Raw genomic sequence first — 22,781 nt, 5'->3', positions numbered from 1 at the left:
TATAAAACATGGTTTAAAGGAACCATATTGCACGGCTAAAACGAATATTATTGTTTGTTTTAGATGTAACGCAATGTGTATACACCATTTAAAGTTTAAAAAATGCTGTATTTTCCACACACCGTGCATGTTTGTATCTCCTCTTTGCCCCGCCTCTCTGAAACGCGCTGATTTTTTACAAAGCTCATGGCTCTGAAAAGCAAGGTGTGCTTTTTTTTACGTGTCTAATACACGCACGGGCAACTTATAACACACCAAAGACACAGAAAAACACGTACTTCCGCCATATGACCCCTTTAAACATTTGAAAGCTGTTAAAGAAATGTAATATAGGGATTATGTTTGGACTAATTGTGAAGTTGACGGTTTTCTGCTTTGTGTGTGAAATGGTACATTCTGTCCATTCATTCTGTTTAACTTCTGTCAAAAATAAGGAGAGAGAAAACAAAGGCAACGTTTGAAAGTGTGCGAGCTCTCTGAGCAAAGTGAATCCCAAAAAGATCTCAGAACTCAATTTTAATTTACACTGAAAAAGTGCAACGGCACTAGACTGTAGAAACACAGATCACGTCTGTTCTTCTGAAGTAGATTTTCTTGGCAAACAATACCATGACAAACCAAACACTGTTAGTCTGAAAAAACTTACATTCTCGTATAATTGATCTTATATGAGGAGCGACACGATGTAACATTACTTGTTATTTGCAGTCTGGTCTCAAGGGGGCAGTAGTGAGTGTCTCTACTGTTCCGACTACCTTTTATTTCAAATACAGTCTCTGTGGTTTTGGCCGTGCGCTGCAGCGCTGATATCGCCGTATATCTTCTGCAGGCGGCCTGGTGTAATTGATAGCATCACCTTAAGTTACACTCGCCATTCGCCTTGAATATATGTTCCCGTCTTTCCGCAGCCTCGCAACATGATTAAAGAGATTTAAAAAACACTTCCACGCCGCATGGGCCAAACAGATCAGGGCGAGAAATTGCATCGAATAAAACAAATAAAAAACATTGCTCTTTGTCCCGGGGTACGTTAATGCCTTTTTGTATGCCGAGATGGGCCCGAACCCGGCGGCGCGAGGCAGCAGGTAAAATGAAATTGGACGCCTTTACAGATGAAAAGTGAAAACAGAGCGGATTTCTCCGCTCACATATACATTAAGAGAGTGCAGCGTATCTCAATGCACGGATGCGTGTTCAGATGCATCTTCATATTTAAACCCACTCAACTAAACAAACAACAAACAGACCTAAAGATGTGAAAGGGGTGAAAAATGAACCTCAATGTATTGTGTCGAGAGACATTTCCTCACGCTGGCAGTAAAAATCCCGATCGACGCGTGATGTTGGGCCTGCTTCATGGACGAAAGAACACAATATGAATTTGAAAAGAAATAAAGGTTGCACTTTATTTTACAGTACGTGGACCTATAGTGTACTTACCTCAGAAAGTACTGGGTGGTATAAGGTAACTACATGGTGTAAATTAAGGTTTGAGTGTAGGTTCAGGGTTAGTACCTAGTTATTGTATTTACTGTAATAAGTACACAGTATGTACATGGGAAACAGGACTGTAAGATAAAGTGCTACCGAAATAAAGGTGAACAAACGACGCCGTTTTCTTCTTTAGTATCTGGCTCAAGTCGAATCTAACCTACATTCTTCTGTTCAAGTCAAGAAAGTTTCCCGTGGATGAATGCGTCCGCCGGTGAGGTGAGGCAGCAGGTCTTGTTAGCTCGGGGACCTCCATCATTCGAAGCGGCTGGTGTTTCGCAGCTGTTGGTCTGGAGGAGAGACGCCTGCGCTGAGATCGAGGTGAGACCGGTCGGCGCTCAGCTGCGCCCGCAGGCCTGTGTTCGGCTCATTTGTTCGGCACCGGTGGTTTAATAATTACACCTGGGAAGGGCAGGTAATGGGTCGTATCCACGCAATTACGGCTCTCCGCCAAAACACTCATTTGTCTTTGTCACCTCGGGTCGCCTTAATTGGAGTCATTGGTCTGCTGTTGGGGGGCGACTGGGGGTCTTCGGCTGGCCGTGCTATTGAAGGCTTTGACAGAGGTCACGTCCGGGGTCGGACCTTGGGTACTGTACTCACGACTGTATGGCTTGGCACTGCATTAGAGTTCAATCAAAGGCTGCTGGAAACAATACAGGAACATGAGGGCATGAAATCATTACATCGCTGTTATTGTGCTTACATGTCATACATGCTTCAATGTAGTTAGAATGGAATTGTGCCTGCAAGCCATGTTGAATTTCTAAACTTGGTTCAACCAAAAATCTTTTCATCCTCGTGTCATTCCACACCTGTATGGCTTTCTTTTTCTCTGCAGAAGGCAAAAGATCTCCATTGACTTTCATTGTATGAAACCACACAGACATTTTTTTGTTGTGTATTCCACTTTGAACCACATGAGAGTCAATAAATGATGGCAGATATTTTTTTATTTTAAGTGAACTATCTCTTTAAATATCTGAAGTAGGAACGTTCGGAGAACCTTGTATCCTAAAAGTGTGCATAAACCCCACATGCGTCCTAAAAAACGATTGTGGTTGCACTGGCAGGACATCGTGATATTCCCAGAGACACAACAGCAACGCCTCGGCGCTCGACTCCATTCACAGACCAGAGGTGAGCGTCGCTCTTTTTGGAAAATGAACTTTCGGCAGCAGGTGAGGTTTGTTGTCCATCACTTGAGATGAAATGAAGCAGAAGAGATTGTTTTTAGACTTGTTTTCGACGTGTCTGTCGACCTTCGCGGTGCAAACATAACAGGAGTGCTATTGATTTTTGCCAGCAGGAAATCACTTTGTTGAGGATGTGTGGTATCCGGAAACATGGTGTCTATCTCCGAGGCATTTTGTGGCGTAGCGCACCAAGATAAGTCATCTGCTCTCTTCAAGTTGTGGTACTTTAAAAGGGTGATTTCAAACACTTTATTCTGTTTGATTTTTTCCTGAGGTACACATAGCTAGTCGTGTTTTTTACCAAAACAAAACAAGTGAAAAAATTCATTTCCTCCAGCCTAATTAGATCTACAGCTATTTCGGCAGCAAATAAATCTGGAATCTAAATGTGAAATTATTGCATTTTTGTTACATCAGATAAAAAAAATCACACTTTTAAAAAGATCAAAATTATCTAGCCAAACAAACTTATGGTTAACAAACCAACACAAAACATCTCCTTCCTCTTGTTCTTTCCTTCAGGTGATGGCTCGTCCAGACGGATCATAAGTCTTGTCTCAGCTAAGGTCACCTTTCCTGTCCCGGCGCTGAGAGTCGTCCAATAACACGCTGCCAGGTATTAAGCAGTTTTAATCTCTCTTAATCTCCCTCGAGTTTGACCCAACCCTCCAACTTCCAAGAGTTTCAACTTTTATGATTTGAGATTTGCATTTATGATAGTCCTTCTATCCTCACTGCCATAAAATCAGTCCCTTTATTCATGAAGACGAGGGTCTTAAGTGCTGTAAAGAGGAGCGAGTCGTGTTCGTCCGAACCCGTGAGACGCACCTGCGTCACCGGTGTGCTTTTATAATGACTTTATAATACCAAAACTACATCAAACCTGGCATTCACATCTGTCATGCACATTAATAAAATATAGGACTGTTTTACTTAAACACAGCCCCAGGGTTTGGGTTGGATTAACTCTTTCTGTTAATTGATATTAAATCAAATATTGGCCTAAATGTTCCCTAAAAACTAAAATTAGAATTGAGATAAGTTTGAAAATAAATAAAAACTAAACAAATATGAAATGAAAATAAAATATAGCAAATTTAATAACTTACTAGATAAATAAATAATAAAAATGATAATAAAAGCAGATAACAAGAGAAATTAACTAATGGTAGAAAATGAACTAAATTTATCATGAAAACGAAAAATATTTAAAGTGATGAATGAAATAAATTGAATGAATTAATTATTCATTAAAACTACAATAAAACAAAAAATGTTGTGACCAATTTTTATAAAAAATGTAAGAATATTAACAGAAAATATTCTGTGCTAGAAAAATATAAAAAATATGAAAAAAAATACATAACAGATTTTTTTAAGAAACTATGGTAAACACTACATACCGCCAATTTTTGATCCTGTCATTGTACCATTTGTTGTTTCAAACGACGGCACAATATCAACCATAAAATGACAATTAAAACAAAACAAAAATGTGAAATGACACATTATCCGGGATAATTTAGGTTAAATGGTCAAGGTTCACGGTTCGCTGATAATCTGGGATCATTTGTGTAATGAAAGCTTACAGCTGACCAGCTGCTGCTGCTTTATTACTGATCTGATTTCATACATTTCTCCAATTTGATATAGTCATATAGATGATTTTATTTTAAGACTAACAGTCATCAGGCTTGTGTTAGTCTGTCAAACTGCCAGGACTGTGATCCGCATACAGAAAACTCTGCGTCTTTCTCTTCCAGCTGACAGAGGGCACGTCTGTGCTCGTGAACTGACAGGTTGCTAAAATGATGTCCTGGATTGTCCTGGAGTAAAGACGAGATGAAATGTTCAAGGAAACATCCAGCGCGAGCGTTGGTCCGATGAAAGATTGATAGGCTGTCTGTCGATCTGAAGTCAGTCATATTTGCTGAGCATCAACAATTTCCTTTTCATTTTGGGGAAAGAGGATGAAAAATAAAGGGGTCTCGATCTTTAATCCTGTCAATATTTTACAGGTGCATATTGACAAAAGAAGAAGCGACTGTCATTAGCTTCTTGGCCGCCTCCCCGGGCAACATTGTTTCTTTAGAAACGCTTTGTCGGCCGTTTCTTGCATCAGTAATTCTTCTTTGGGGATGCGGCCAGAAATTGACAAAAAGTGTTTGATTAAAGAAACGATTCACAGGTTGCTTTTGGTATCTTCGTGAGGACTTTCCATCGACTTCTATTGGGTTGTTATACCCAACAAATGACATTTTCTATCCCCTAAACTTAACCACAACCCTAAACCAAACCCTCATAGAAATGGTTCTTTTTGTATCATTACATTTGCAAAAAGCTTCACTTAGTGTGTTTATTAATACATTTCTTTCATTTAGATTTAGGGATAAAATGTGAAAAAAAATGTTCTTCATAAAATCATGGCCATCAACTCATTTCGCCATGGCCTCTCTGAATCCGTTGCTGGATGGTAATGAGGGTAAATGGAATCAAGAGATCCGTAGAAATAGGGTATACCAGCCTGATCGAGCAAACAAACAGACTTTTAAAGTCCAGAGTGGACCTTAAGACACCCGGACACGCCACATATTCACACAAAGCCCATGCTGTGCTACACAAACAGAATTACAGCTCGCATCTGAATGCTGTCTGGAGTGAGGAAGAGGAGATTTGGCACACAGGACACCTTGCTTTTGATGGCCAAAAAAGTCATTTTCATAGTTGTTAGAGCTGGCCAATGATACACATTAGACGCTTGCTCAGCAGAACAGAGCGCTTCTCCACACCGCTTATACTCGGTGGATATGTTTGGATATATTTTTTACCAAATTATCTGCGAGTAGGCATGTGGAGCCAATACATGTCACAGATTTCTGAGGGATAAGCAAGTTGCAGACGTATCGCTTTCCATTCTGCTTTGAGGCAGATTTAAGCCGAGCGAATAAATCTTGGAGCTTAATTCTCATATTGCATGGAAAAATATTTCCTGTTTGATATGCATTCACAGACTATTTATGTCAGTTTTCATGTATGAGAAACCATCAGAGAGTTGACGTAATATCGCAATCGTTTTTTTTCTAGAAAGCGGCGGGATTTAAAGGGACAGTTCACCCAAAAAATAAAGATTCTCTCATTTACTCACCCTCGAGTTGTTCCTGTATTTCTTTGTTCTGATGAACACGGAGAAAGATATTTGGACGAATGCTTGTAACCAAACAGTTCTTGGCCACCATTGACTACCATAGTAGGAAAAGTGACAACGGTAGTCAAAAGTGCCCCAGAACTGTTTGCTTTCCTACATTCTTCAAAATATCTTCTTTTGTGTTCAATTGAACAAAGAAAATTATGACGTAATTTTTCTTGCTATGGTAGTCAATGGTGCCCCAGAACTGTCTGGTTATAAGCATTCTTCCAAATATCTTTCTAGAGATTTGGAACAACTCGAGGGTGAGTACATGGTGACGTTTGGGTGAACTTTTCCTTTAAATGCACATCAGACGAAGACAGTTGCTTAAGATGAGCTTCTTTTGAGAAATCCCAGGGTTTCAGAAGAGATCTCAACCGTGTCTCAAACTGTGCTTAGATTTGCCAAAGTCTGCAATCAAAAAGCAAAGATTTTCAAAATGAACATTTGTCATCAGGCCAAGACCAAAGAAGTATGAAGTATATGCTATCCAAATGAATTTGGCTTTAATCTTTTACATACTATATGTGGCAAAAGTATTATTTCAACAAGACAACATCTGAAAAAGCAACCTTCCGAGAAAAAGAATCAGTCCTCCACCCACAGAAAATCAAATCAGAAAGCCTTTTAACTCCTGTGGATCTATTAAAACATTGAAAAAGCCTCTTTTCTATCAGGTAATCAATGAAGTGCGCCCTATAAGAGACTGTTTGCAGCTCTCTCGCGTCTCTTTGAGAGTATTTTTAGCTTTGTCAAGAGCACAAAGACGCATAAAACAGAAATTCTGTTGCCAACGTATATATCCAGCGTATAGTTCAACATAAATTTAATATCCTTGACCAATTGAAATATGCATAATTTACTGTCACGTTTCTATTCGGCATCTGTAATAAGTTAGATATTTGTTTAATAACATCATCCTGAAATCCAATCCAGGATCTACATGCAATATGCAAGAGCACCCCCGGGTACATAATGACATTTGATCAATATTTCATTCAATATTATCCTGGAATGTATTTCACAGTGAGACATTATTCTATAATTCTTCTCAAAGACGTCGTCTAGCGGCAGTAAATCGTGTCATTAGAAGAGCGTAGCTTGTCTTTGAGCGCGGCTCTTTACGTCTGAACGCCTCGCTTCACCACTTCCTCTTTTCTCGTTACACAAGCCCTCCCCGGTTCTAATTGTGACACCGTCGTATTTGGCTGCCCGTGTTAGCGTGCCGAGCGCGATAGGGGCCAAGGGTAAATAAATGAAAAGGGGGTGACAACGGCAATCTGCTCTTTCAGCATTCACCTGACCTGACGATAACTCTCTGCATATTTCCCCGCCTGTCTTCAGCTGCAGTCAGGTGGAAAAGCAAGGTGCCAGGGCCCTCGACAAACACGGGGCCACAAACGTGAGCACACAACAAAAACGTCGCAACTTCACGCCACCTTGCCTCCGTCTGTGGGACTCCTGAGGGTTCGATGGAGGGCCTCGGGTGCTAAATGACAGGCCTCAGGTTCTGACAGGTGGCCTGCGCTCCTCTCCTGTCTCGTCGCATTAACCTCCAGTCCTGTTTATTTATTTTGGGAAAGTGCAATAATGTCACCTGATGTCAACGTTTCAATCGGATGATGATGTGACATAAGCATTCACACTTAAACATGGAAAACTTCTGCTGACTTTTGAAGTGTAAAGCACAGTAAATTATGAATGAACATACACTATAAAATTAGCTTGAATAAATTCGATGTTCATATTATGCCAACTAAAAATCCGAGCTCAGTTTATGGCACCGTTCTAAAACTCACAATTATGCGTTTGCTCTCCATTTAATCTCGTTTCTGTCTAGAAGAAACTATTAAAGATATATTATTAAAGACTATTAAAGAGATCTCATCTGTGATTTTGACATCTTTGGTTAGAATGCATACTGTAAGGAAAAAGTGCATGAGACCGCACGCGTGTGCCGGGAAAATTCCATGTCTCTCAGCGTGACTGAACACAAGATGTTTTACGCGCCAACATTTCACTACCAGGCACCTCTGTGCGTGTTTTCTTCATCCCGCTGTACTGCTATCAGTCGCTTGGGGAATATGCCGTCTCTGGTTGTTCTGTAATGTGGGAGAAATGTGCAGTCGTTGCAAGGCCGCGTTGTTTAATAAATCAAAACGTTGTGGCAAGCGCCGCTGCCGCCTCTGCGCAGCTCAGCACATAAACAACATGTTGCGGCGTCTGAAGTTTGTCAAGGACGGATGAGACGACAGCTCAGCTTTGGATGAATGCCGGCGCTAGACAACTTTTATTGCATCCTTTTGTCTTTAAAGACCAGTGGATCTCAACCTTTTTGACTTCAAGGCACTTCCAGAACTGGAGAGATGTGTAATCGATATAACAAAAAACAATCGTTTTGTCCATGTTTTAGCTTATTTTTTATGTGTTTTGTCTTATTTACTTTAACAGGACCATCAGCAATTTGTGTCCTACTTTTGAGAAAGTCAAGAGTAAATGATGGAAAACATCGAGTTTCGGACAAACGGAAATTGATTTTTGCAGGATTTTCCAGAAAAACGCAGAGGGCATACGCACGTTTTCTCTGTCCCTCCCTATTCTGATTGCTTGATGAATTGTTCTGGTCTGTCTCATCAATGCATTAAAACTTGATTCATTCCTTTGTCATTAATGTAATAAAAGCAGACGAGAACAAGCGACTGGCTAATCAGCTATTGAATCTAGCCGTTGTCTGTAGGGGAAAATTAATTCCTGTTCATATTTGTCATACAGTAATAGCACGCTGGAAACGAACCACAACACGAGCGGCGGCCTTAATTTCAGCATTGTGCGCAGATCTGGAGATAACACGAGAGTTTACGTGAAAAGAAGAAACAATGAGAAATCAATATGTTGCCGGCGGTGAAAAATGTCCTGCGAAGAGGCATAGATCTTCATGCTTTCATCACGCATAACAATACATGCAAGATATTAGTCATGTCGGGCAAAGCTCACGGCGTTGCGTTCTTTATATATTCTTTGTAGAAAAAGGATATCAAACTATGCTTTTCCTTTTGTCCGGCCATCGCCATAGCAACAGTACGGCGCACGTGAAAGCAATTTCGTTTGGTGAAAGAGTAGCTGCCTGAACAAGTGCTTTTGACATTGAGGAGAAAAAAGCTGGGCTTGTATACGGTTTGTGTTGCTTTATCAAAGACTGATCCAGACTCTGGCAGCTCTCGTATACTTACAGTACACAACACTATAGCTCACAAGGTCTCGACGGTTTCTACGGGATGTCATGTGGGAAAAACAAAACCGAACGGAACAAAAACAAAAGATTTCGTAGCGTTTATGCTTGCTAAATTATTCCGCTTTATGTACTGTCCTCGTGAGCCCTACTCGGAACAAAGGGAAGGAACCGAGCTAGTGAGAATGATACCATGGATATGAATGTTGTGCGGGTAACTCTATTCTTGTTATTATACCAATGCATGTTGTTCTTGGGTGTTATGTTTGGTATATTATTTATTAAAGTGGTTATTTTGTGTTACATTTAGTGTTTCAAGTTCACTTCAAAATAGGAGGAATATTAAGCTGATATTATTTCATAACAGCACTCCGAGAACTCTGGGTTTGGGGTAAAATTCTGAGCTCGGAGCCCTTCCCTTGGACTGCACACAAAGTACGCTTTTATTGTCATATCTGATGACATGTTAATGCAAACTTGTGAATGTGCTGTATACAGGGCCGTACGCAGGATTTTGAAAATACCGAAGTCCAAAAACAGAATTTGTCCCAAACCAAAAAATGGACTTTTTTGATCTACAGTATGTGCATTTTAAAACGTTTGGAGTGCAAATTACATAACAATTGCTAAAACCGCATCTCTGTCGTTTCATGTTTATCAGTAATGAAAGTAAACACATGGTCAATTGATATTTTTATACAAATACTACCAGATTGAAATACAACCTGTCTTTCATAAAGGATCATCATGCATTTGGGTTTGAAATGACATAAACCTACATTACATCCCTTTAACTTTTTTTGTGTAACTACAGAAGTTGCAGACACCATTTTTATTAAAAATAGGTCAACTTAAAATAATATAGAAACAGAATTAAAGAACGAGAATTTGTTTAAAAGTGATGCATTTGAATTATTTGCAAATCATATAGTTGTTTTAATAAGTTATCCACAACCTATAAACACACCTGAGTCAAAGCCACGCAGTTTAGCATGAACTAGTGGAGGTCTGGTAATGTTTTTGTCGTGTCAAACTGACATTAAACACTTAAATGCTATGTTTTTGCCGTTTTGTAGTTTGGATTACTGGATATTACAATCGGTCGTTTACTCGGGTTTGTTGTTTAAATGTTGACGCGCGTCAAGCACGCTCAAAACGAGAGTGCAAGCTCCCGGGCGCTCTGAAAAGAGGAAGAAAGCGACACAGTCAGCGTTTTTCACGCAATTTTAGACGCGACATGTGAATGGCCGCTAACATTTCTATGATAAAACATTAAACAGTTAGCTACTTACATCGCGCTCTTTCACAGTAGAAACTGAACTCGAGCTTGACTTCTGTCAATAGCAACTCACGCCTTCTGTCATTTGATTGGACAGTAATCCTCGCCTTTCTTCATTTGATTGGCCAACTCAATCAGATTGACACTTAAGAGCGCTGTTAAACAGCTGAGGTAAATCTAGATCTAGGCGTTTCTACAAAATTGGCAGTACAACATACAGTTTATCCTATTAGGCAATTTTTTTCACGACAAAACTACAGAGGGGACCTCAGTGGCGGGTACGGCCATGGCTGTATATCTATTATCAAGTGCAGGGGTTTCTCAACCTTTTTGAGTCTAAGGCCCCCTATTTTATCAAACAATATTCAAAACGTTTAGTCATTATAAAATGGCCAAATAATAAGAAATATCTTGCTTTTTTATGTATTTCAATGCTCATTTGATCTAGTTTTTAAATTATTAGTCATCTTGAGCCCCCTTGGAAGTCAGCTGGGACCCCAAGTGGGCCATAGCGTCCGTTGAGAACCACCGATCTAGTGCAAAAAGAGTAAAGTTTGTTAGTATGCCATTTCTATCATAAAACACATGGACTGTAAAACGTACAACTTACATTTTGTTAGAGAAACATCATTACACTGAACTATTTGAGAGTTGAGAGAACTCAAAAAGCAAGACACGCAAGAACTACAAGTTTGTTAATAACATAGCGTGCACAGGATTGATGAGCATATTACATCTGGCGCAATGTGCAGTATACATTTTAAACACGTTCAATGCAATGCACTAATAAATGAGAAAAAAAGTTTTACTTTCTTGCCAAGACTTTTTTGCATTAAATCAAATGATAAATCTAATTTCTAAAATAACAAAATAACTATTTATTTCCCATGTACTGCCTACGTATTTAAACATTCACTTGGGTCCCCCTGTATTACAACAAATGTCTTTGGTCGAGCCTTTTTTGAAAGTGTACGGATGCTTTTTTTCTATTTTTGGATATGTATGCTGTGGATTTACGCACCTAAAGTGACAGGATACGTTAATGTTTCGACGAATGTTTGGCGCCACGACATTTTCTGTTTAACCTTCAGAATTTTGCAACGTTAAATGCGACCCTGCCTGTGAAAACCCAGCTAAAGTCATTTTTGGTGATTTACATTTTTCTATATAAAACTATACAACATAATGTAAAGTGCATAGATATAATCTTGATTTAAAATTGACTGAGTAAGGCCATGTCAAAGATTGAAATCGTAGTAAAATGAATGATTGAAATCAAACTTATCTCATAATTAGATTAGAAGACTGCATACTATTAAAAATCTAGGGCGCAGTACGCTAGTATTCTGTGTAGGAAAGACAGTGTGTGTAGACGTTCTAAGGTGCTTGACTTGTCTCTCACCTATCTTAAACCAGATTCACAGCGAAACCCTGTCATTCTGGATCTCCGAGCCAATGCGACAGCACGCGTGTGCGTGTGAGCGGCCAGCTGTCAGCGGACGACGCAAATATCGGCATGACCAGAGGAGCCGCCGTGTCCGCTGCAACCCCTGAGTCTGCGTGCCGTGACAGCACCATGTGGGACAGACCCCAGGGAAGGCAGGAGATGCACATGGCAACAGGCCTGGACAAATCGCCTGGAGGAGTCTGAGTCGTATACGTGTTGGTGTCATGACCCGGTGCAGCTTGGACCAGTGCCACTGGAACACACACACACGCATGTAATGTTATGCACACATGCACCCTGCTGCTGTGGATACGTGCTTGATGTATTTGCTCCTTATTGTGCTTTATGTCTCCCTGCTGGTAAAAGGTCACTGTGATTTTCAGCCCCTGCTGTTTTTATTATTTGATCAAAAAAACATACATAAACACTGAGAAGAAAAAGCTTTTCTTAATCTGTGTCGTCTTGTCCAGTAAAATATCTAAACATCACCAGAACAAGATGAATTTACCTTGGAAGCAAAAACTGTTAGAGCTTTTTTTTGACAAGGTACCTTAAATATTAGTGTCATTCGTCTTATTCCATTGCAGCTCCTTTTTTAACTTCTTGTAAGCATAAATCTCTCTAAATTTAAGTGACGGAATCTGATAATCGAACAAGACAAAATACACTTATATTCAAGGTACATTCTCAGAAAACAAATCTGACTAAGGAAGCTGTCAGGTAAATGCATCTTGTTTAGATGTTTGTCAACATTTTTTGTTGAAATCGTTTTTGCAGTGTGTTTTCGCGATGATTTCAAAAATGGCGTTTCTTTAGCATGCGACCAGCATTTTGCAGTGTTCGAATTGTGTCAAAGCTCTTGGGGGGTCCCCTAACCGGCCCTAAAAAAAAATCGTTGGAGCTGGCAGTACAGGCATCATCACATGATAGTTTGGAACAGGATAATTAAACCACATTACACGCATAAATGTCCTTAAAATGTTGAAAATCCATTAAAAGAGAGCCACATGAGGGAGAGATTATTTCTTTTTTTCGTCCTTTGATTCTTGTTCTTTATATTCTTGTAATGCAGTGCTGTTCCCTTTTTTTGGAATATTAATAAAAAAAATCTTTGGAGAAAGTGAGGGAGAGGATCGCGTCAAAGTCAATAGTGGCTGTCTGTACAGTGCTGCCAAACCAGCCAGTCACCAGAAGCGTATGAGCGTTTTAAGCATTTATCTCCTGATAATCTAAAGCGTTACCAAAATAATCCATATGAACCAATGCAGAATAAGAAAAAATTATGTCGTTTCTTTGGGAGAAAGCCTTCTCGTCAAAGTCGGAGCTTATGTTTACAGAAGGGAGCGCAATAATCTCTGGGAAATGCAAACGCTTTCTGAGGAAAGAAAAATATTCTTGGGGGAAATGCAAAAGTTTGAGAAATAAACGCAATGTTCTTGGTAGAGCAAAAGATTTTAAATATTTTCTTCAATTTTTTTATAAAATTGAACAAATAGCGGACAATAGTGTTTTGTTTTAGCGTGATTATTTGACAAATAATAATTTTGGATTTTTAGTCTAGTTTTAATGGAAAACCAGGGGACCCCCAAAGTTCCATATTTTAGACCTTATGATGGGTCCCTTTAGGTTTATGAGGGGCCCGGGACCGCCCCAGCCCCCCCTCAATTTGAACCCTGCTCCTCTGTATGCATTTCTAGCAAATCTGCATTGTCCTAGGCTGTCTGTGCTTTTCACAAATAAAAATCAAACAGAGATAAAATGTCCCGAGTGTCCATTTTTGCTGTTATGGTTGTGAGAAATAAAGAGTTAGACAATTGTCCAGAATCAACACACTATTCACATTCTGATGTTCAAAGCTGTAATTGCAAACAATTTTAGATTGTATACCAGATTATCCGAGAATAGCCTGAACTGTGTCAATTTAAAACACTGAAGAGCATCTCTTCATGTGCGACAAGAGCTCATCCCACAGGTTGCTTTGCTGCTATTTTGTGTTAAAATCGATATAATGTGCTACAGGCATGAAGTGTATCACAGTAACACATGTAATTAAAACAAACAAACAAGTCCTCTCTTATTCCATACCTATTTATTTCTCCTCACCTCTAGAACTGTTTTGTATTGTTACTCCATCTGTTCGACGCCACATTTCTGTTCTCATTACAAACACAACACAAAAAACACAATGACGATAAATGCTAACTAAACAATAACGTTTTAGGTCTATGTTTAGAATTCATTTACACATGCATATAACATCTGTCCCAGTGGCTTAAAGAATAGACCCAAAATGTGACAACTTCACGTAAATCATTGATCAACTTTCTGATCTGAAGCAATGAATTTTACCACCTGCATTTACACTTTTCGACATTTAAATAAGATTGATACAAATTTCAAACAAAATAGCAAAATTGCGTGAATTAGAAATCGCAAATCAGTTCAAATCTTTCGAGCAGTTCAGTCGCGCGCTGTATTTTCCGGACGGTTCACCTGCGTATTGACTCTCGGGCGGTTCGCTTGCTCACTGAATCGGTTGCAACAGTTCACTCCCACACTGAATCATTGAATCTGTTGGACGATTCACTCGTGCACCGAATATCTCGGACAGCTCACCCAAGGTCTGTTAATCACTCTGGAGAACATTAAAAGGTGTGTAAAGTGTGACCAAATCGTTGTCAGTGACGTCATATCTACAGCATCCATATACTATTCAAAAACCAACAGTACTCGGAAGCATATTAACATGACCATGATTTGCGTAGATACGTCGTAATATTTTTGCATTCTCTGAACTACCACTGCACTTGACGATAGGGTCTTATAGAAAAGTTCTATAAAAATCTATTTTAAAATCGACTTGATTAAAAGATTATAATGACCTGACAAATCACGCTGTAAACACGAGACACTCTAACGTCTTTTCGACATTCTTCCACGCTGCGCAGACAGTTCGGCGTATGACATCACATCTTCGAATCGCTCTTTGGTGTCACTCGTTGACGGAAACGCCAATTTTGAACAAAACTTGTACAGCAAAGTATTATGGTATTATTATTTTATATCACAACTGTACCCTGGTAACTGAGGAAGAACTGTAGATTTGTGTTATGTGATTGGGTCTTTCAGAGATAGGCTATTTGACAGTAGACACACATCTCTCCTCTTCAAAAATAGCTAACGTTTCTATTTTTTAAGGCTGTGATTTTTGTTTTCTAGTACATTTTTAATATATTGTTGTATTAAAAACAGCTTTAAAATATGTTTTTCTGTTTTACTGTATTTGAGTAGTTCGTCCATTGGCTGTTTATGTAAATACACATAAATATTTTGGAATAAACTTAAAATATATCGTTTTCTTAAAGTCAGTAACAGTAAGTCAATAGTGTTATATAAGACTGTAGTTTTATCAGAATAAATTATTAGTATTTGAAATTTAACTGCATTTTATTTAGCTAAACTGATATGACAAAGTTATTTTTCAATTTCTGAATAGAATACCTTTAAGTTTTTGGACCTGGTTGGTTTGATTCACGGCCTCAGCACTCTTTGTTGAAGACTATTGTGAAATGTCTATGGAGATAATAAATGGTAGCCTGACTACGTCAGACTTCGTACTTCCGCTCAATTTCAGTTCACGTCTGTACTCAGTCTGATATCGCAAACCAGCTCCCACGATTAATTATCTAATAAATCATTGCGATTATGACGATTAATTGTCTGTTTTAGAGCTTTGGCATTTTTTATTCAGCTTTGAAACGACCATATTGTTCTGAATATAAAGACTGTATTCTTTTTTTTGGAAATACGTAGGAAAAAATTGGGTCATTATACTTAAGGTTTAGGCTTTTACCTGTCAATAATACAACCACCAAATACTTGTAAATGAAGTAAATTGATCAGGAGTGAATTGAAGCCACCATTAAAATGTTATCAGTCATAGAAAAGCTTCTAGTCAGTTTTTTTTCTCACTTGCAATAAAAGTTCAAATAAAAGTTTGTTAGACTGGTTTTCACACTGAAATAATATTAAATTGTACTGCAGGTTATTTTTTATGGTATATGCTTTAGTCTTTTTTTAAGTGATTGTGTTGTGGTGGTACATTTTACAAGTATTACCATGCTTTAGTTACAATATATACACTAAATATAAAATATGCAGATGCACTACAGCTCCCCCTAGTGTCTTCTATAGAGATGTGCAATAATTGCGATGATCTGAAAACGTCGCGATGAGGTCAAACAATCGCGATGAGACGATTATTTAATAATTAATTAACAGCCCGAGCTCGAACTGGCACCCTTTTGACAGGTCAGTGTCTCCTTTCTTTTCCAGTCCTTGAACATTGCCATGTCATGCTGTAATCTTGCAATTAAGTCGCAGCATTTCCGACAGACTCGAAATGAACGAAGAGCTGCCGTGTTTAACAGAACTAATCCTAACTTTGACAGTTGGCTGCAAATATTTTCTTGTTCGTCTCTACTGTCAAATATGAGTTTAGATGCACTAATTGGACCGTGGATGCGCAGATTTACGTCACATAATCTGCAAAAGTCGTTCACAGCGATCTTCACTCCGGTATTTCGCTCGATGGTTTTGTTTTCGCCGCATACCTGTGTTTACAGCGGAAGTTCGAGGCGGCTGAGCCGCGCATAACATACGTCATAACCAAACGTTATGCGATTGGCTTACAGGTACACCCATGATTTTAAACTTCAGACACCCCACGAGACAGTAAACGCTTGTCAATTATGCCCTTCCAGACTCGAAGCAAAGTGAAGTAGCAGAGTTTGGTATTATCAGGCTAAATAAATGGGGTAAACTTGCTGAAAAAGTATATGCTGTGTTCTGCTCGGTTGCAGAATTTGATTAGCTGAAGCATCACTGTATCAGACACCATAAACGCATGTTTATCAGCTCACCCGTATTCTGAAAATCCTATTTTCAAAAACCCCCGTGGGAAGCCTAGATCTGTTTGTTTTCTTGCAGCACTGAAAACCATTGTCCTCTCATAAATTCCTTTCGCTGTGGGCGACCGAACTGTCCGGCTGCGTTGTCATCTCCAGCACCCAAAACCTATTTCGTACATGTCATCTGGATTTGTGGAAGGCTCGGCTATTCTGTTACATTAAGGTAAAATGCATAAATCAAATGTTTCCAATAATATTTCATGTTGATGTTCCTGTTGCTTCTGTGTCTGATCATTACATTATTGTAAGATTGACAGAAGAGCAGTCCGCATGATGGTTTTTCTGACCTGAGGGACCTGAAGCCAACTCTGGATGGTTAAAGCACAGATAAGGCACAGAAAAAAACCCATCAAAATTAATTTCAGTGTAGAAAAATTAAGTTCATCATATAAGACGTATTGAAGTCATGAATTAAATGTACTGTATTTCCGAAAAAGCATCCCATGAAAGACCTCTTAAATGAAAGAAAAAAATCAAAGAAATTATAAAGAGATGAAACCAAAGATTAAAAACATCCTCAAACGAAGGTTATAATTATGTGAGTGGAGCTGACAGCAGGTGGCTTCGTCTATAATGATAATAACTGGATAAGAGGCAGTTTGCCGTGTTTCCACCTGAACGCAGCAGGACGTCTGTTTCTATTACACAGGGTTGAAAGGACAAATCCTGCTGTGTTTGAGATGGCATGGACATCTTTGCATGAGCTCCATTCTGTTTCTGAGAAATCCTCTTTTTGCCCTTCTGTTTTGCAGGAATGGGAGAGCTCAGAGCTGACAGCGGTGAGGTCTGTACCTGACAGTAGAGACGCTCTCATAAAGGTTGAAATTTTCATGTGGTGCTGGGATGTGAATATGGTGGGTCTAAAGTTTCGTTGTTAGAATTCTTATTTCAAAATAAATCAAATGTGCATAGTTTTTGCAAATATCTGTTTAATTTATATTCTGGCATGTTTTATGCATACGGAAAGTTTTTTGACTTTGCAGTATATTCTACTTAACATCTGCCTACTTAGACTTTGGTTGAGATGATAACAGTAATATTTACTGTATGAACTGAGCCGTATAGGATGGACGTAGAGGCAAAATCACTATTATATATGTACTTGTATAACCACTTTCTTTATACCAAGGATGTTGAGAATCAGGGCTGGATTGGTAATCGGGCACACCGGGCATTTGCTCCCAGTGGGCAGTGGGCCGGAACGGCAATGAACGAAGGGTGGACCCCCAGAACGCGGAATGCAGTTGCGGACGGTCCGGAACGTAACTGCAGACAGAAGCAGGCGCGAAGGAGCCGGAAAACCCGGAACGCAATCACGTACGGACCAAACCGATGAACCGCTTGACTAAGAAGTCCAGGACTGCATTTTAAATGAACATTTATGCATTTGGCAGACGCTTTTATCCAAAGCAACTTACATTGTTTCTATACAACTTAAATGTACTATACATTTGTTTCTGACTATGTGCAATCCCCTGGGATCGAACCCATGACCTTGGCGTTGCTAGCTCCATGCTCTAACCACTGAGCCACAGGAAAGCAAACTTTTTGGTCCCTATCCGGGCCTGTGGAGATTTACAAGTGTTTCTGAAGTTCGTCATTTTGTACAATGTAAGAATAGCTTTGCGTAAATCTTTCTAAGACATGGCACATATGCCTCTTACAGTTTGAAGAAGAGATCGGTAACACTTCACTTAAAGCATATAAGTGTAATGCTTTATAAAAGTAGTTTTAATGTATTAATTATGCCTTGTGATGCACATATTCTCATGAATAATTGTACCAACAGTTAAAGGCGGGGTGTCCGATTTCTCTTAGCAGTTGTTGATGTTCAAATCACCAAACAAACACACCCCTACCCCTATCTTACGCTTTCGTCAGCGCTCGACTGGACTAATGTCCGTCCTGTGCACTGTGCACCTTACTGCTGATTGGCTACAAGGTTGTTGTGGTACTCGGCCCGACTTTGTCTAAACAAGCGAAATTCGGAAATTGGTTACCCCACCTTTAATACATTATTATAACATCAATTCATTGTTATACTTTGCATTTTTATATGGTTATAATTCTTTCCAACAACAACATTTAATGTATTACAACACACAATATGAACAATTATAATGCATCATTCCCTTTAATAACCCTTCCAAGAGAGTGTTACCCTGAGCTCAGAGTTTCCAAGAATCCAAAGTCTGTAATCGAAGAGATTTCAGAGACGAACTCAGATATTTCCCATTTACTTTCATAAATACTGGATTTTCGTAAATATCCATAATCATTTTCCAGTGCTACATGTATTGTACTGTATGTCAACAACTGACTGATTTATTTTCTTTATTTAAGGACATTTTAGTAGAAACATGTCTATATTTCTATTAAACAAAGAAGAATTTGATCAACAACATGTGAACATTTTATTCTCTTGGAATGAATGATGGTGGGTGTGTTTGGATTGGTTTAGTTATGAGCTTCATTCACTCCGGTTCATCTTTCTCTGCTGTACTGGTTCCAGGTCATCTGCTGTTATGGAGTCACAGGACAGCTTGCGTTTTCACTGACTTCTCTGTCTCTGACGTACAGGTGTGCGCACAGGCTGGTGAAGCTGAGAGGATTTATCGATGGCGAGAGTGAAGCTGTCATGTCGCGCTGCTGTTTACCACCAGCCCTGTTCTGTGAGCGCAGGTCGGGGTTTGTTTTGAAGGGGATCTCTGTTGCATCCTAATGAGCTGCATCCAACAGATGGGAGAGACCACATCAGACCTGACACACATGAGACGAAAAACATACAGATCACCGCCGACTGGAAGAACGGGTCACGTCAGACACTAGATCAATATAATGTTCTTCATCTGTAGTTTTGTCTTGTTTTCAGGTATAAATCTTGAAGTAAGATACATGAGAAGCAGAAAATATGGAGTTATGTTTATCTTTTCTTAGCCCATTGGTAAATAGTTTTTTTCTTTTCAACTAAAAGTGAGATCATTTTGAGATAAATTTTATTTTAATTCCATATATGTCTTGAAAGCAACCCTTAAAGGTGCAGTTTGTAACAATTTTGCAGTAAAATATCCAAAAACCGCTAGGCTAGTGTTATATATTTTGTTCAGCTGAGTACTTACAATCTCTCAAATGTTTCCAACTACTTGTAAATCGTGAGAAAATCGCCGCGGTTTTTACAAACTGCACCTTTAATATCATCCATATTTGCTCTTTTATGTTGTTTCAAGGATGTTTCGATATTTCCACTGTAAAACAGGACAAAAACACTGAATCAGAAAATGATTTCTTTAGGAGTGTCTGGACAATGCTACAAACAAATCCTCATCGCCAATTCAATCTTTCATTGTAAAAATTCAATCTGCTTGGTTTAGTGCTGCTGCTGGCCTCAGAGATCTTGAATTCACGGCATGCATACTACGGTGTGCATTAAAAGCCCTCTCTTTCCATCTATATTAACGCACAGCATTTCGTCTCGGCCTCGAATAAAAGTGCACCCAGCCACAGCAGCTCCATCAATCTGCTACTGCCATGTTGATTTACATTTCCCTGACAGAGAGCAATTTATGGTTTGCGGAAATCCAGAATATTTAACCTCCCGTACTTCTCTTTCCCTTTAAATTCCGCATACACATCACAGGTGATTGGATCAAAATGACCGCATGGAAAACTACCTGAAAGAAACCAGCGTCAGCCGTCAGGCTCTCTTCATCTTAATTGGATCATGTGGCTGTGAAAGAATTTAATGCAAAACGTTTGAGTTCATATTGAGATCTCTAATGTTTGTTTGCATTTTTATTTTGTCCTGGGACAGTTTGAGACATTTTTCTGAAGCTCTTAAGCAGATTGACATGAGGTTACGTTTTTTTTCCCAGGAGAAAAATATGCAAGAGGAGTTCAGACGGTTTCAAAGCAACAACATACACAAACCTTACTGCGCATGCGCGTAATTTCCGGTCCAAATCCGCAAAGAATCCCTGCAGATTATTTCTGATAACAAGCAAAATAACAAGTGAATTACATTAGCTAGCAAGTTAAAAGTATGTCTAGCCAGTATTATTTTGGGCTACCAATAGAAGAACTGTTACTTGGCTAAACTTAAATGCAAACGTAAAAGTTTGGACGTCAGATGTTCAAAGTCCAATAAAAGAAATCGGTATTGTTTAGCAAAAATGTTTCCCGGGCTAGAGTCCAAAAAGATGAGAAATTATTTAAAAAAAAATGCATTCAAGTTTACCTCCTCCCGAGCATTTAATCATACTTTTTGTGAGTTTCAAAAGATCTATGAGCATCAACTCACCAAAATTGACAGTCTCATATTGTATAATTGAATACTCGCCTCGATTGAACTTGTGAGATCTGCAGGAAAATCGCAGATCTCGGAAACAATCTTTAAATGATTTAGCTCTGCTTCTGTTGATTACAAAAAACCGTATATTTGGCATACACGAGTAAATCCTCATACTGTTGCGATTTTATCCCGACATTCTCTTGAGAACAAACGTGTATGCCAAGATTCTGAAGGCATTGATATTTATATCGAAATCTGGCACCGACTCTGTGAGTCATGCGCGATTCTCTCAGTTTCGGTCCCACTGCAGTCCTGCTTTGTAGAATCCTGCCGCCCGCGGTAATTGAGACATTAATAGAGTTTCCACACAATTAACACATGGCAATGAATTTGCTCATCTTTACCCAGCACGCTCGAACACAATGCCGCACACAAATCTTAAAGTAAATAGATTAGTGCAGAAGTAAACAGTTAGTTTAAGAGTGAAAAATAGTGCAGGGTTGGAGGGATTGGTTGTAATTGTATTGGATCGGTTGTAGAGTAGTTTTTGTTTTTAAATGATTGTTTAATCAGAGATGCTCTGAAAGGATGTTTGGTAAAGGCAGTAAATTGGTCTCTACCCAGCTCACCATTCAAAGCCTTAGAGAATTTGATTTGTAAAGCCACCCTGAGTCCAGGTTGAAGCTTGACGGGAAATGATAAATGCTGTGTTCAAAGTTTGATGCCAACATTTGTGCTCTGAGTCTCTGATAAACGTCACTTTCTTTTTGTTTCTTCAAAGTCGCAATGTGTGGTTTTTGGTGGCCACTAGTGAGTTTGAGGACTGCAACCAATCTCAGTTGTCCAGGCGAACGAGAGGCTTGTTTTTCCGGCAAATGGTGGTGACGAAAGCTCCCGTCCTATCGGCTGGAAATGAAAAATGCTGTGTTCGTCACAGGAACGTACGACACGCCTGCCTCATTTGCCGGAAAAACAAGCCTCTCGTTCACCTGGATCTGAGGGATAACAGATGTTAGACATTATCGTTAATATCGTTGTCAGTATGGATTTTTCTCTTAAACAAACGATTCGCTTCAGAAGACCTTTGTTAAGACCAAGGAGCCGTGTCGAGCAGTTATTTGATCCATGGATGCACTTTTTGGAGCTTCAAAAGTCGACACCCATTCACTCCCATTCTACCGCTTGAAAGTAAAATGATACACGTGTGGTATTATAACTCCACCATATTCAGTTAGGATGCCTTGAGGGTGAGTAAAACATGGGGAAATTTGGGTTTGCTAGTGAAATATCCCTTTATGGATGTGTGTCCGCGCAGCCCGCGATGTATAAAGACGCTTTATAGCGCCGCAGGGCAATGACATCGTCCATCGCTATATTTCACTGCCCTAAGAAAATATATTGACGTAAGCATTTTATAATGACGTAACCATTTAACCTGTATGCTATTGAGAAAGTTATTGTTACATTTCTGTAATTGTGTCAGTGTTTTATTCGCTGATTTTAGCTAGATTTCTTGCCTGCTACAACATATATATGAAACGTGCTTTGAGCTATTTGTCCGATTAGGGCTACTGTACAAACATGGCGGCGTAACATGGCGAATTTCATGTATGTAGGGCCGCTCTGTATGTAGATAAAAAAAGCTTATATTCTAAGGTAATACAAACACAACAGTTCATTACGTAAGGTCTTTA

The 22,781-nt window shown here is 39.2% G+C and overlaps 1 long non-coding RNA gene across 2 annotated transcripts in view; it reads left to right on the top strand.

Annotated features, from left to right (window-relative positions):
* The window catches only part of LOC130568652 (uncharacterized), a 54,093-nt gene extending 34,903 nt beyond the window's left edge, over nt 1–19,190 (top strand). Inside the window, exons 3-8 of one of the 2 annotated variants that reach the window (XR_008964719.1) lie at nt 2,565–2,631; nt 2,801–3,303; nt 11,799–12,103; nt 16,819–16,962; nt 17,552–17,653; nt 17,929–19,190. This is a non-coding gene — a long non-coding RNA (uncharacterized LOC130568652). Of the gene's footprint in view, nt 1–2,564; nt 3,304–11,798; nt 12,104–16,818; nt 16,963–17,551; nt 17,654–17,928 lie in introns of both variants that reach the window. The other variant, XR_008964718.1, reaches the window with a different exon arrangement.
* The last annotated feature ends 3,591 nt before the right edge of the window (nt 19,191–22,781 follow it).

Source organism: Triplophysa rosa, linkage group LG17, assembly GCF_024868665.1.
Source record: "Triplophysa rosa linkage group LG17, Trosa_1v2, whole genome shotgun sequence".
Classification (NCBI taxonomy): domain Eukaryota; kingdom Metazoa; phylum Chordata; class Actinopteri; order Cypriniformes; family Nemacheilidae; genus Triplophysa; species Triplophysa rosa.
This window is presented reverse-complemented; position numbering and strand designations above follow the sequence as displayed.